Consider the following 14,689-nt stretch of genomic DNA (forward strand, 5'->3'; position numbering starts at 1 on the left):
CCACTAATTTCCTCCTCCCATCCCTATCCACACATTACATAAGTCATTTTCCATATAGTGTATACTGAATAACATGATTGTATTTGTTCACCCTTCTCCCCTCTCTTTCTGTATCCTCCCTTCCCCATGTGTGTATATATATTTAGTTTATAGAGAGTACTCATTTCTGTGATATATATCTATATATATTTATAGACATACATGTCACAGAAGTGTGTTCTCTAAACAAAAACTTTATATATCAGACAATTTCATCATACATTTCATACATTTCCTATTCCCAAATCAGTAGACTGATCCTCAAATCCCAATAATTATTGCTCCCTATTACTTTTCTAAGCAAAAGGACACAGAATTGAATTGTTGTGCTAAGAAGCATCTGGAAGATTTTGCCATTTTTAGTCTCTGATATCAGGCATTTGTCCTATAGGCATCTTGACCAGCGGCCCAGTTGCCAAAGCAGATTTGTCTTTATTGAGGTTTGCTTTTGCTCAAACTCTATGGGCTCATTTGATAAGGAGGCTGACTTCAAGCCACGGTTAATCTTTTGCTCCATGGGCTATGTTTGGGAGTTGGCTCACAAGCTGCTTCACCAGAGGAGGAGGGAAAGTGACAATAAAGGAAGAGTTATAAGCCATGAAACCTGGCTTGACAGGCTGTCTTTTCTGGAATTAGCTGGAAAGGCAGAAATGGATGCTATTAGAGGGCAAGAGTCTGGCACCGCTGCTCTCCCTGAGCTCCACCATTGGTAAGACTCCTTAATGGTTGGAGCTTGGAAGGGACTCCACAACAGCTGTGCTGAGAGATAGCACATAGTGAGCATGATTAGAGTAATGTTTTCTTCATTGGGTAAGCAATAGAAGAGAAGAGCCAAGCAAATGGATCTGGTTATCATCTCAGGCAGGGCGGGATAGGATAGGAAGGTGCCACACAGCTATGGAATGGCAATTCTTATCCAAACGTAAGAGTTGTTTGGTCCATGAAAAATAGGAAAGGGGAAAACTTACCTATCATTTCCCTCATAAGTAACTTTAATAAGGCTGTAAAGCTTGGATTTTCCATGCAATAATCATGAGAGACCTTAGGGAATATTTGTGGTACTGTGGTATAAAAGAAAGCCAATTTCTTCCCAAGTCTGCTGCCTAATTATCGTGAAATACTGGAAAAGTCATCCTCTTGAATTGTGCCTCCATTTTTCCATCTTTAAATTGGAGATATCTATGCTAGGGCCTGTAATCCTACCTACGCAGGAGACTGAAATATGAGGATCATGGCCTATAGCCAACCCAAGCAGGAGAGTCTATGAGACTTACCTCCAATGAACCAATAAAAAGCCAGAAGTAGAATTGTGGCTCAAGTGGTAGAGCACCAGCCTTGAGTGAAAAGCTAAGGGACAGCACCCAGGCCCTGAGTTAAACTGCAGGACTAGCTAGCTAGCTAAATAAATAAATAAGTAAGTAAGTAAATAAATAAATAAATGTATTTATTTTATCAATATGAGAGCCAATAATAAAATAGGGGCTGGGAAGGTGGCTCAGTGGTAGAGTGCTTGCCTTGCATACATGAGGCCCTCAGCACCACCTAAGCAGAAAAAGCCAGAAGTGGTGCTGTGGTTCCAATGGTAGAGCGCTAGCCTTGAGCTGAAGAGCTGAGGGACAGCGCCCAGGCCCAGAGTTCAGTCCCCACAACTGGCAAAATAAATAAATAAATAAATAAATAAAACAGTAATGTATCTGACCATGTTAATCTGAATTGTCACCATACATAATTATATTCATAAGAGGAATATAGTCAGTAGGGAATGCTTAGTATCTGATGCCATGAAATAGGAAACTATGATAAAATACTTTTGTGCATCAGATTAGGAATTTAGAAATAAATCTTAGAAACCACACTTAGCTATCCTCTTCTACAGCTGTCTAAGATTTTTGTTTGTTTTGACTTTTAACTGTTCAGCTTCTCTTAAAAAGTGTTAATTATAGACAATGCATTTCACAAAATCAGACATATTCTCTACCTGCCATTTAGAATTCTGTACTCTTCCCAAGAAAAGTTATTGTTATTGATAATCCTGTCTTAAAGTACAGAAATCTTCTATCTCATCTTTTGTTTTACTCATCTACCTGTATGTGATTTGATTTATACACACATATACACACACACACACACACCCCGCACACTTCTATGGAACAAAAAAAATCACCTCATATACATGCTGACAGCCTGTGCATAAATGAAATGTTCCTTTATTGCTTACTTTTGATTTAGTACAACAGTATTCATTTGCTTCAACTGCTAAAACTCATCTGATCTTTCATGTAACCTAAACATAGCTTTGGGTTCCTCTTATTGGATATTCTTGTCTTTTGCACTTTACTAAGGGCGCAATATCAATATTTCGTCCTATTGTTATCTGTAATGAGCAGTTTATTTACCAAAAAAGAAATGAAATTGAAAATCCATGGTCACAGCCACAGCTGGCATCATACATTCTCTTGCATGATGGCTTTCATCATCTTTTCTCATGCCTGAAAAAATTGTGTTCTCCTTAATCTTACATTAAACTGGAACTTCATTACTGATGTTAGTGGTCAGGCCAGCAGACCCAGTCTGGAACTAAGTCACTGACTCTCCTGTATCTCCAGTTTAATGACCCATCCTGCAGGTTTTGGAATTTGTCAGATTCCATAATCACACATAATAAACCTCTTAGTCTCATTGCTGTGGAAACTATCATATTAGTTCTATTTCTCTAGAGGATCATGATCCCAGATTAATACAGTTACATGTTTTCCAACAGTGGATTTCCAGGTAAACCTCAGCTTATCTTAAATACAGAAGTATAACCAAAAAAAAAACCACAATGAATAAGAAAGCATGTATGATGTATGAGTGTCTGCTCAGGTATGTGTGTGCCAAAGGAATAAATACATGGAGACTTTTGCTAATGGATAGGATCATAACTAAACTCACTTTTTTGGACCAGTCCTGGACCTTGAATTCCGAGCCCCGGCACTGTCCCACTCTTTTTGCTCAAGGCTGATGCTCTACCACTTAGGTTATAACACCTCTTCTGGTTTTCTGATGGTTAATTGTAGATAGAAGTGTAACAGACTTTCCTGCCTGAGGTTGAACCATAATCCTCAGATCTCAGCTTCCTGATTAGTTAAGATTACAGTTATAAGCCACTGGTGCCTGGCCTAAACTCACTTTTTAATGTATATCTAAAATATGTTGATTGTTTTTCATGATATTTGGTCAGGAATCCTTTTCCTTTATCATGTTTCCTAATCATATTTTCCTTTTTAAGATATGTTAGGAGCCGGACGCCTGTGGATCACGCTTGTAATCCTAGCTACTCAGGAGGCTGAGATCTGAGGATCTTGGTTCAAAGCCAGCCTGGGCAGGAAAGTCCGTGAGACTCTTATCTCAAATAAACCACCAGAAAACTGTAAGTGGCGCTGTGGCTGAAGCGGCAGAGCGCTCACCTTGAGCGGAAGAACTGAGGGACAGCTCCCAGGACCAAAGTTCAAGCTCCATGACAAATATATATATATATATATATATATATATATATATATATATATATATATATATGCTACAAGATTGATGGGCTTACCCCTTTAATGTCAGCTTACATTGTGTTCCAAATTTGGATTGGGTTCTAGTCAACTCCAAGTCAGAAAGAGTCCTTTCAGATGGTGTTCACAACCATATATCAAAAACATAGTAAAATGGAGACTGCTTTCCTTGGTTGCCCTCTCAAACCTGTTGACCTTTAAAGACACTTTTTCCTGTCCTTTGCACTCTGTCTCTAAAGTTTATGTCAAATGTGCTATGGAAACACATTTTTTAAACTTCACTTTTTTATTCCTTTTCTATCCCAGATTACTTGGAGCACTTATGTGCTCCAAATATTCTTAAGTCTTATGGTAGTGAATTTTGTGTTAAGAGCCATTTGTGTCAAGAGTGCTAGAATTGAATGCTCTCTTCAAGGTCCTAGATTCCATGCTTGGAGATGTGTCACTTTGGGTAAATAACTGAATCTCAGGAAAAGACAATACTTTCTCCCTCTAAAACAATGAGGAACATAAAATACAGGACTTGGAACACTAATATGAAAATGAATTAGAGGCTTTTCATTTTGTATTTGAAAATGGGTCTTGAATGTGATGCTATATCTTTGACTTCTCACTTTTAAAATAAATTAAAATGACTGTCTTATATGTTTGTTATTGAAGAGTTAATACACAGATTGAATCCTACAAGTATATCTGGTTTAGTTATTATCCATTGTCTTCTTGTATGCAAATAGGACATTGTCACTAAGATAAAATGACAGCTAACAAAATAGAAGATGATCTTTACCAGTCACACATCTGACAAAGGTCTAATCACTAGAATAACAAGAAGCTTAAAAACCTAAACACCAAACAATCAACAACCCAATCAACAAATGATTAAATAGGGAAAATAGACATTTCTCATAAAAAGAATTAATACATTAAAAATGCTAAACATTCCTGGCGATAAAAGAAACACAAATCAAACAACCACTGAAAGTTTATCTCACTCAAATCAGAATGGCCATCTTCAAGAATATGAACAAGAATAAATTCTGGTGAATGAGGGGAAGAAGGGACCCTAACACCCTGTTGGTGGGATTGTAAATTAGTACAAGCACCATGGACATCACTATGATGCTTCCTCAAAAATCTATAAATAGAACAACCTTATGATCTGTTGATTAACATTCCTGGACATTTATTGGAAAATTTATGAAACAAGATAAGGGCACCTACATACCCAGGCTCATTGCAGCATTACTCAGAATAGTTAAGTTATGCAAGAGTAAATCTCCTTGGTGCAAACACTTGGAACAATTAAGAGAAAACTTTACAAAATAAATATCTGGAAGCTAAAATATGTTTTGAATGTGGAAGTTAGTGAGAACAGGGTAAATTCAGTGGAAAAAGGAAGGGTGGATGAATACAGTTATAATACATGATGTGTATATGTAAAAAAGGAAGTTGGAAAGGTGACATGATTGGTGGGGAATAGATAGGTGGGAAGGGGGAAAGAATGTTGGAAGGAACGACTCTGATGAAGATAAACTGTACACATAAGTGGACATGGCAAATTCTAACACCTTTGTGCTACCATTTATGGATAAAATAATTAATTTTAAAAACTACCCAGAAAGTAAATAAAAACATATCTGACATAACTTCATTGGAGTTTGTGTTTAATTTTAATCTGAAGTCCATGTCAGGGCTTCTCCTGGTCTCTATCTCTTCTAGGTAATCACCTTCTGGTGAGATTTCTTTTACCGTCATGTCAGGCTATTTCATGGTGATAAGCTGACCACCCACAAAGAGGCTCTAAGTCCTCACAAGGTAGATGTCTTACATAATTTATAAGGGTAAGGCATAGAAAGTATGTTAGTTAGCTTTCAGTTGCTGTGACAAAACAGAGGAGAAAAATCAACCTTTTGAAGGGGGGAAATTACTTTGGTTTCAGTTCATGGTTAGTTGGCTCTGTTTCTCTTAGATCTGTGACATGATAGTGGAAGGATAAGGTACTACAAATTTTCTCACTTCATAGCGGATGGAATGCAGAGAGAACAAAGGAGAGGGCTGGGGAAAGCAGTGTTAGAGGCACACCTTCAATGACTTGCTTCCTCCAACTAGACCTCGCATCTTCAATGTCTATCTGCTCCCACTAGCCTACTACGTTACGCATCCATAAATGTCCTAACCCATTTGGAAGGTCACAGCCCTCCCAAAGGTCCACTTTCGAACACAGCTTCATGGAAAACCAAGTCTTCAACATGGGAACTTCTAGGGGACCTAAACCACTCAGAAGCACTGAGTTAGGAAGAAATTTAGAAATAAATCTAGTTATAAAAAGGGAAAATAAGTTAGTGGAAAGAGTAATGGAGAAGGTAGGTATCTGTCTTGCAACCTTGGCTCCATTATGAAATAGCAGTAGGAATTGGTGAAGCTCTTTTGGCTCAGGTTCAGAATTTCCATTTGTTAAAAGAAAGGCATTTGTACTACAAGATCCTTAAGAACCTTTCTACCCCTAAAATATCTGCTTCTATTCTACAAAACATCACACAATTTGAAAGTGATACAAACAGTCACCCAGAAAGTTATGTGGGCACTGAAACAATGGTCCCCTGTAGCATGTGATATATAATAACTTCAGTCACTCCAGATAAGAAGCATAGATATTACGTTGACATGGTTTATAACACTGTCTTTCTATAAAAATACTGAACTAACTGTGTCTCTGGAATCTGATGGTATGGCATGTATTGGATCCTGACAATGATAAAAAATATAATCATTAAGTTTAATTCTAATTTCCATTTATTATGATTACTATAATAAGCACTTGATAATACTCATTAAAAATTTTCAATAATCCTACAGAAAAGCTATAAATAATCTTTATATTACAGGTGAAGACCCTTAATGGAAGTATCAAGATTGAATAACACACATTATAAACAGGAAATTGGGACGCAGGTCTCAATTTTAGATGGCTGTCTCAATGGATTTTCCTGTGATATTAAGTCAACAGGTAATTTCACATAAAAGTCAGTATATTCAATTTTATTTTTGACCCATCATGAATTTTAAAGAATCACTGGATTTTCTCCCTTGTGCTTTCTTTATTTGAGGTAGAAATAGAAATATGTATAAACCTTACCTTATGAGTAAACATTTTGACTTCTTCACAGAAATTGCCTACTCGGGTTGAATTTGAGTGAATTCTCTGCCTTTCTTTTTAAAAAATGTAATTTTACTTTCTTTTTTTGTTTCTGTCTCTGTCTCTCTCTGTCTCTGTATCTGTCTGTCTGTCTGTCTGTCTGTCTGTCTGTCTCTCTCTCTCTCTCTCTCTGTTTGTAACTTGGGTTTGGGTTTGACTTCAGGGCTTTACACCCTTGCTCAGCTGGTACTCTGTCACTTAAGCTACACATAAAGTTCTACTTTTCTACTAGTTATTCTGGAGAAGAGGTCTAGTGAACTTTTCTGCTTGAGCTGGCCTAGAAATGGAATTATCCAAGTCTCAATCCTTCTGAGTAGCTAGGGTTACAGGTGAAGCTATTTACAGATTTTTAAAGCATTTTTAAAAGCCAAATAACAGAACAGAGAGGTAAGATTCTGACTACTGCTGTGTAATCCTGTGTATGCATAATATGTTCAATAACTTTTAATTTCTAATTTAAAGACCTCAGTGTTCTATATTTCCTATCTACTCAGGAGGCTGAAATCTGAGGATCAAGGTTCAAAGCCATCCTAGGCAGGAAAGTCTTTGAGACTCTTATCTCCAATGAACTTCCAAAAATGCTGGAAGTAGAATGTGGTTCAAGTGGTAGAGCCCTAACTTTGAGTAAAAAGGTTTTGGGACAGTGCCCAGGTTATGCATATGTGTGCACACACATGCACACTGCCACCCCTCCACACACACACACTCACACAGACACACACACACAGAGATCACTGTTAAAAAGTAACATAGTATATCCAATTGATTCCACAGAGGGATCTCATGACATGATTATTTACGGGTTTAGTGTTTTCACCTTATACGTAAGGCATCTCTTTAAGGCACTCAGGGCTTCTACATAAATAATAAATAGAATCACCTTGAAAGAGAGATTATTTTGAAAGAAGAATTTTACACACACTGTTAAATAGTTCCTTGTTATTCAAATCTTCTTTGTGACACTTCTCTGCCTTGTGCCTACAATATTCTCTTACCTATTCACAGACTCCTGCTTGCCTAAAAATTCTCTGAAAATGCATCTTGACCATGAACATATTTTAATTTTATTGGAGAGAGCAAGGCAATTTCTTGATCAATATACTAAAAAAAACACAGCACTGTTATTTTCATGAAGAAAAGATTTGTTTCAGAGTATATGATAAATCATGATTTGATTTTAACTGCTATGTTGCTAGAGACAATTAAGTGTACCTATTGGTTCTTTTTATTTTTCAAGCCACTGCAATGAAGAGGTTGCGTTGACCAATTAAATCTTTAGTTCTAGTGACCTTTGACTTACTTGCTTAAACCTCTGCCCAATCTCTTCATTCCCTTAGTTGAGTGATTTTCCACCTAGGAATCTAGATTTGTTAAAAGAGTTCAGACATGGTATTTGTAAAAGTCTCCCTGGGTGGTTCTATTGTGTAGCCAGGGCTGAGACACTCTCCTTTCAGCAAGAGTGTTGGCACTGTTTGATATTGTTGATTACGATCTCTTCTGAACTCTCTATCTAATGGTTTCCCTTCTTGTTAACCCTGTGAGTTAGTCAGCTTCCTGTCACTGTAATAAATGTCAGAGAACACCAACTTATAATGAGGAAAAGCTTACTGAGTTCACCATTTATTGAGGTTCCAGTCCATGTATTTATTAGATGACTTTTGGGCTTGGGCTTGGAAGGGCAGCACATTGTATTGGGTGTGTGTGTGGTAGAGTGAAGCTACTCTTATCTCCAGGGAACAAAGACAGAGAAACCTAATAACTGTGCACAGGACTCCATCTATTAAAGTTGCCACCATTTTCCAGTAGCATCTCACGGGGGACCAAGGCTTTAACACACAAAACCTTTGGGAAACACTTGTCCAAACCACAGCTCCACTCCTGTTACTTGCTGTTCAATTTATTACTGTGAGTAGATCCTCAAGTTCCCTTCAATAATTACCAGGCTAGAATGGAGCAACTCTTACCTCAGTCATAGAAATACTTATTATGTCATACCAAGTGGGGGCTTGAGCTTATGTTATTTTATTGAATTTTATTTGTTTAAATCATTCATGGCCTTAACCACTGTTATTTAATTCTGCTTCTTCACTTGATTTGGATAGCAGTTGATATATTTTCCCTGAAGGACTAGGTCACAGAATGTTTTAATTAATAGCACACAATGATCTTCTTAAATCATTTCCCACACTGATAGTGAATGTCATTAGAACAAGATGCACACCAACTTTAGTGTCTTTGAAATAATTTTATTATGTGTTTAAAGGACTATTGCTATATACAAATCTTATTATTCCAGTGCTGGTATTATTTGCCAGGGTGAATCTCAACACTGCCTTTCCTGCTAGATTAATTTGCTCTTTGGATAATGAGAATTTCTAATAATCCTTCTTAACAATACTCAGCAATACTCAATGCCAGCAGTATAACTCATTTGCCCTCTCTCTGGGGTTCACAAGGAGCAGTGAATACATTCCATTCACTTTTCTTGTTCTCAAGAGTCAAGACCTTAAAGGATAGCTGTAGACCACTCTAAACAACCTCACTGAATATTTGATGAATGAATTATGTCAATGGTCACAGTACCCAACATCAAGCAATCAGTAATAAAGAAAATAAGCAAAAGAGTTCCTGTCTTCTTTGCTGTATGTCCAACTTCACTGCAACCATATCCCCATTGCTGTACATTAGGGAGATGCACGGTCATGACCTCTCAGGAAGAAATGATCTTGCCAGCCAAATCAGGTGGAATAGGACCACACGGTTGTTCTGAATCTCTGTCTCCTGTGCAGACTGGTTACAATAATCAATTCTACCATGACATGTAACAACAAATTAGGCATCAAAACCATGGCTCAGTGAACAGAAGGAGATATTCACCCTCAAATGTGTAAAGCCATTTAGTTGTAATATCTAGCTGTCTCGGCTAGAATTAAGTCCCTGACAAGTTAAAAGGATGCCTGATGCGTGTATGGGTATGCCTGTTCCTCCTTAGGGAGAAGATTGGGGAAGGCATGATAGATAAGAACTGGAGGAAAGGAAATTGAGTCCTTTGGGGTTTCATTTACAAGCTGTTTACTAAAAAATGTACTCTCTGAGCATGCTGTGCTGAGCGGCTTTATCTTCCATGTCCAGCATCTGGTTGTTTCCCTTCCTTTACTCACCAACCCCCACCTTTATTGCTGTCTGACTCAGCTGGGAAATAATCATCTTCCTTCCGAGAGATCTGTTACAACTTGGTAATGTGATAGAGTGTGCCCAGTCCAGCCTGCTGGCTACTCATTCCTTATGAATCATCTAGCAGTTTTTTAGTTTGACAATTGCAGCTCATATATTTTAATATTGGTTTTGAAATAAGATAATGGGGAACTTCCATTTCTTTACAGCTCTCTGTAATTTCAACTTATTCTTTTACTTATGTATGAAGTCGACTTGGGTGGAAAGGTTAGAGGCAGATGAATTTCTAGTTTCAGAGCCTAGGAAAGGCCAATAAAATGTGCAATAATCTTAATGTAAGGCTTCACAGAGCTGAAAGTATGTTTTATGTTCATAGATAACACTCCTTTAAAATAGTGACTGGGACCTACAAGACACTATGTTGAAAATGAACTTTATAACTTCAGGCAAGGAGAGAGGAGTTGGGGAGGTGGGGAGGGAAGGGATAGTAGGGGAAAAACAAAGGACGGGGTAACAATGCTTGATAGGAAATGAATGTACTCATTATCTTATGCATGTAACTGTAACTCCTCTGTACAGTATCTTTACAATAAAAGTATTTTTAAAAGACTAAGCATAGAGCTTCCCTATGAATCAGAAATTCCATTTCTGGACATTTATCCAATAGAACAAAAACAATGTCACACTAAAGCAACCAGCACAACCATGTTCACTGCAGCACTGTTTTCCATAAGCCAAGATATGGAATCAACCCAGATGCCCCTCAGCAGACAAACTGATTAAGAAAATTGAATTCTATGCCTCCATAATAAAGAATGATATTGAACCAGTTATAAGGAAATGGAAAGACTTGGAAAAAACTTATATTAATCGAAGTAAGCCAGATCCAAAGAAACACAGGTTGCATGATTTCCCTCATTTGTGGTAGCTAGAATGTGCCTAAAATCTACAAGTAAACATAGTGAATGATACACACACACACACACACACACACACACACACACACACACACACACATACACACATTGGGACAAGATAAATTATAAAGGACTCTAGATATTCATATATTGAGGCCAAAGGATAATATAGGAACAAATCACAAAGACTCCATAGCTATGTGCATATGATCATATAAAATAATATTTTTGAGATGAACTCCAAGTGAAGGAAACAAGAGACTTTAAAAAAAAGAAATGTTCTTAATTTGCTTTCTCTACTTTAAGCACCATTAAAAAATTTCAGATAACTATAAAAAACAAAATAAATGAAAAGAACTCCAAGATGCCATCATGAATGAAAAGCTCAATATATTCAGGTCAAAGAGCAAGAAACATGACTTTTGACTTTAATCTTTTCCAAACAGATCTGAAAACTGCTGACTATTTGTCATACTCTAAATATTTACAAGCTTCTTCCTATGAACTCTATTTTCCTTAATTATTTTTTTCATTAATCAATTTGCTTCTTATTGATTGATATGCACAGTTGAAGGACTGGATTAGAAACTCCACAAGACATGACAGAATATTCAATATCTGTTGTTTTTGGTAGAAATACACCATTATATGACAATAGTTTCTTGTTTAAATTCTTAGATTTATGATCTTGATACCATGAGTCTTTGACTGTCTCTAATTTTCTTACTATGGTCACAGAATGATACTAAGAAAGAATCTGGGAAGAAGGTTCCTTAGACAGGATGCTCATTTATGGCAAATTTAGGAATCTGGAATACTATCTACCTTTTTATGCTTCTACATGAAGATCCTATTCCATCATAGACTTTTATAACCTGTCAGTAGTGAAAATTGTGTATATTATGGTATTATAAAACATCAGCATGACAGCACATTTTAATGCAGAACTATACTTTGCAAAATACTCCCATTTTTACCATCATGTCATTTGATCTTAAAAACAATTCTTGGATCACAGCATTCTATCTTTACAAAGGCCTTCCTATATATACCACTTTTCTTTATAATAGTCTTCAATTTATGATCTACTCTATAAATACTGTAGAAGTAGCCATATCACAAGACAATTCCATATTAAGAAGATATTTTTCTTTAAGAAGAAAAAAATAACCTGTTCATTTTCTTCTATATTCAGAAAATAAGTATAAATAATAATCTAGAGCTCAGTGTTAGAATACTTTATAGCATGCTCAAGGGCCCAAGTTCAACTTCTAGCCCTTCAAATAAGTGAATAAATGTACAATTAAAAAGATAAATAAGCTAGGTGCCGGTGGTTCATACCTGTAATCCTAGTTATTCAAGAGGCTGAATCTGAAGATTTCAGTTCAAAGCCAGCCAGGGCAGGAAGTCATGTGAGTCATCTCCAGTTAACCACTAAAAAGCTGGAAGCAGAGTTGTGGCTCAAGTGGTAGAGCATTAATTTTGAGCATAAAAGTTCAAGGATAGTGCCCAGGCCCTGAGTTCAAGCCCTAGGACTGGCACTAAATAATAAATAAATAAATAAATAATGAAAGTTTAGAAAAAGAAAGAAAAATCACAGTAAGAAAATGCTCTTTGGCATATTTCCAGTCCAATTTGCTTCTGTGAAAATACATGTAGTTCATTGTGGTCAATTATGACTGTAATAGCCAACAATGATATTTGGTGTATCAGAGTGTGTTGAAGTACACAGAAAGAAGAGTGAAGATGAGGGATGACAGAATGTAGTAGGAGATAAGAGGAGATTTATGATATGGAATTACAAGTGGTCATAAATCAGAAATCTCCTTTCCTAACCCAGAAATCTCCTCCTACTAACCCAGAAATCTCCTTTCTTCAGTAAAGCAATCCATAAAACTCATTGGATTGTGTGAGTAAGGTTATTTTTTAATGTATACTGGTAAATAAAATGGAGCATATATCTATATCAATGAAACCTTAGAAATATTACTTCCACTGGAGGAAAGCAACAGAAAGGGTGACATTGTCTAAAGAGAAATACACTCATTACCTGACCTATGAATTATGAGCCCCCTCTGTACAGTACCTTAATAACAACAATACAATTTTATTAAAAAGTACTACCATTCAAGCTCTTCTTCCCTCCATAAAACTACAAAGGAGAAGGATTTCACTCTTCACAATACAAAAACACAAAACTATATTTAAAGAAAAAAGAGACAATGATTACCCCCATAAAACTAGCTGCTGGGTCAGGAGTGGTTGAACTCTTGGGAATAAGCAGAAATGCTGGGAATTGCCTTGCATTTCCATGAATCCTTATTGCAGGGCCCAAATTGAATTTTAGTGTTTGAGCGCCACTCTGTCCCTGGATGATCTCTGAGTTGAGGTGCAGATATATTACTTTATACAACATTGTTCAAAGGTTGTTAAATTTTTGTCTTTCAATTTTGCATTTTTAATTGTATATTACAACAAGTATCATATTTGGAATACATTATACCTATGTATTCACATATTCGTATGTATTACTGGTGTGTCAGTTTCCCATTTATGCTATTTAAGAACACAAAAAATAAATAGTTTGAGGCATAGTGGCTTACACCTATAATCCTAGCTAGATATGAGGTTGCATTGAGACAGTCATGGTTCAAGGTCAGCCTTGGCAAAATGTTGCAACAGGAGAGTATGGATGTGATGGCATTATTCCTGTCATTCCAGCTACAACGGGAAACAAATAGGAGGACTGTGGTCTACACTGACAGAAGCAGAAATGAGACCCTATCTTAAAATAATCAAAACCAAAAGGACTGGAATTGTGGCACAAAGTAGTACAACACCTTTGTAACATGTACAAGGTCCTGAATTCAAACTCAGTACTGCATTAAGCAAAACTAAATTGTATGTCTAATTATTTATTAGGAAGTTTATATATATATTTTTTTCCATTTTGCAAGTTTTATGTTTTGGGTACAACCAAAGAATTTTCAGAAAATATGTGCCACTAATTTCTGAAGGATCTGTGAGACCTATTGCCAGATGCTAGAAACTTGCACTTGTAATTCTAGTTATTCCAGAAGTTGAGATCTTTCAAGGATGCAGAGTTCGAAGCCATCCTGACAAACAGTTCTGTGAGAATCCATCTCCAAAGTAATTAGTAGAAAACAGGACTGGAAATGTGGCTTGAATCATATAGTTCCAGTAGAGCAAGAAAAGCAAATGAGTGTGAGGTTCTAAATTCAAACCCTTGTACAAAAATAGATAAAATTTACTAGCATTATTTCCAGGGAGGATAATATTGTGATGTAATAATTTACTTGTCAATAAAATGAAAATACAGTAAAACAAGACAAATGGTTATAATCTTCTGTGGCAAAATGATGCACTTTACTAATTGAAATAGGACAGATACTATAAGACAGTGCTTTGAAGTAGATATGACTTCTAATGTTGGCCTTGAAAAAAAATCAATCTCCCTTTGTAGAAATGGGACTAAATAGAATTCAAGAAATAAAGTACATGATCATTAAAAAACAGAGCTTAGAAAGGTATGGTTTGCTGGAACCGATTAAAAATGATTTGGCCTTACCAAAGCATAGCACTGAGTGTGGAGAAAGGGGATGTGGAAAAGACAAGTGATTTAACTGTTTTGATGTTCACAGGATTGTCGTTCACTTGTTTGCTACATATAGTGGGTTTCTCTGATTGACTTAAATTTAGCCTTCATCTGTATCAAAAAAAAAAAAGAGCTTTGAACTTTTTCTTTTTCTTATCTTGTTGGTCATGGGGCTTGAATTTTACGCCTGGGAACTGTCCCTCAG

General features: G+C 36.4%; 1 long non-coding RNA gene across 1 annotated transcript in view; it reads right to left on the reverse strand.

Annotated features, from left to right (window-relative positions):
• Window positions 1–14,689, reverse strand: part of LOC138823011 (uncharacterized) — a 67,809-nt gene that overhangs the window by 23,412 nt on the left and 29,708 nt on the right. The window lies entirely within an intron of this gene.

This window comes from Dipodomys merriami, unplaced genomic scaffold (assembly GCF_024711535.1).
Source record: "Dipodomys merriami isolate MVZ:Mamm:240054 unplaced genomic scaffold, mDipMer1.0.p SCAF_12, whole genome shotgun sequence".
Lineage (NCBI taxonomy): Eukaryota > Metazoa > Chordata > Mammalia > Rodentia > Heteromyidae > Dipodomys > Dipodomys merriami.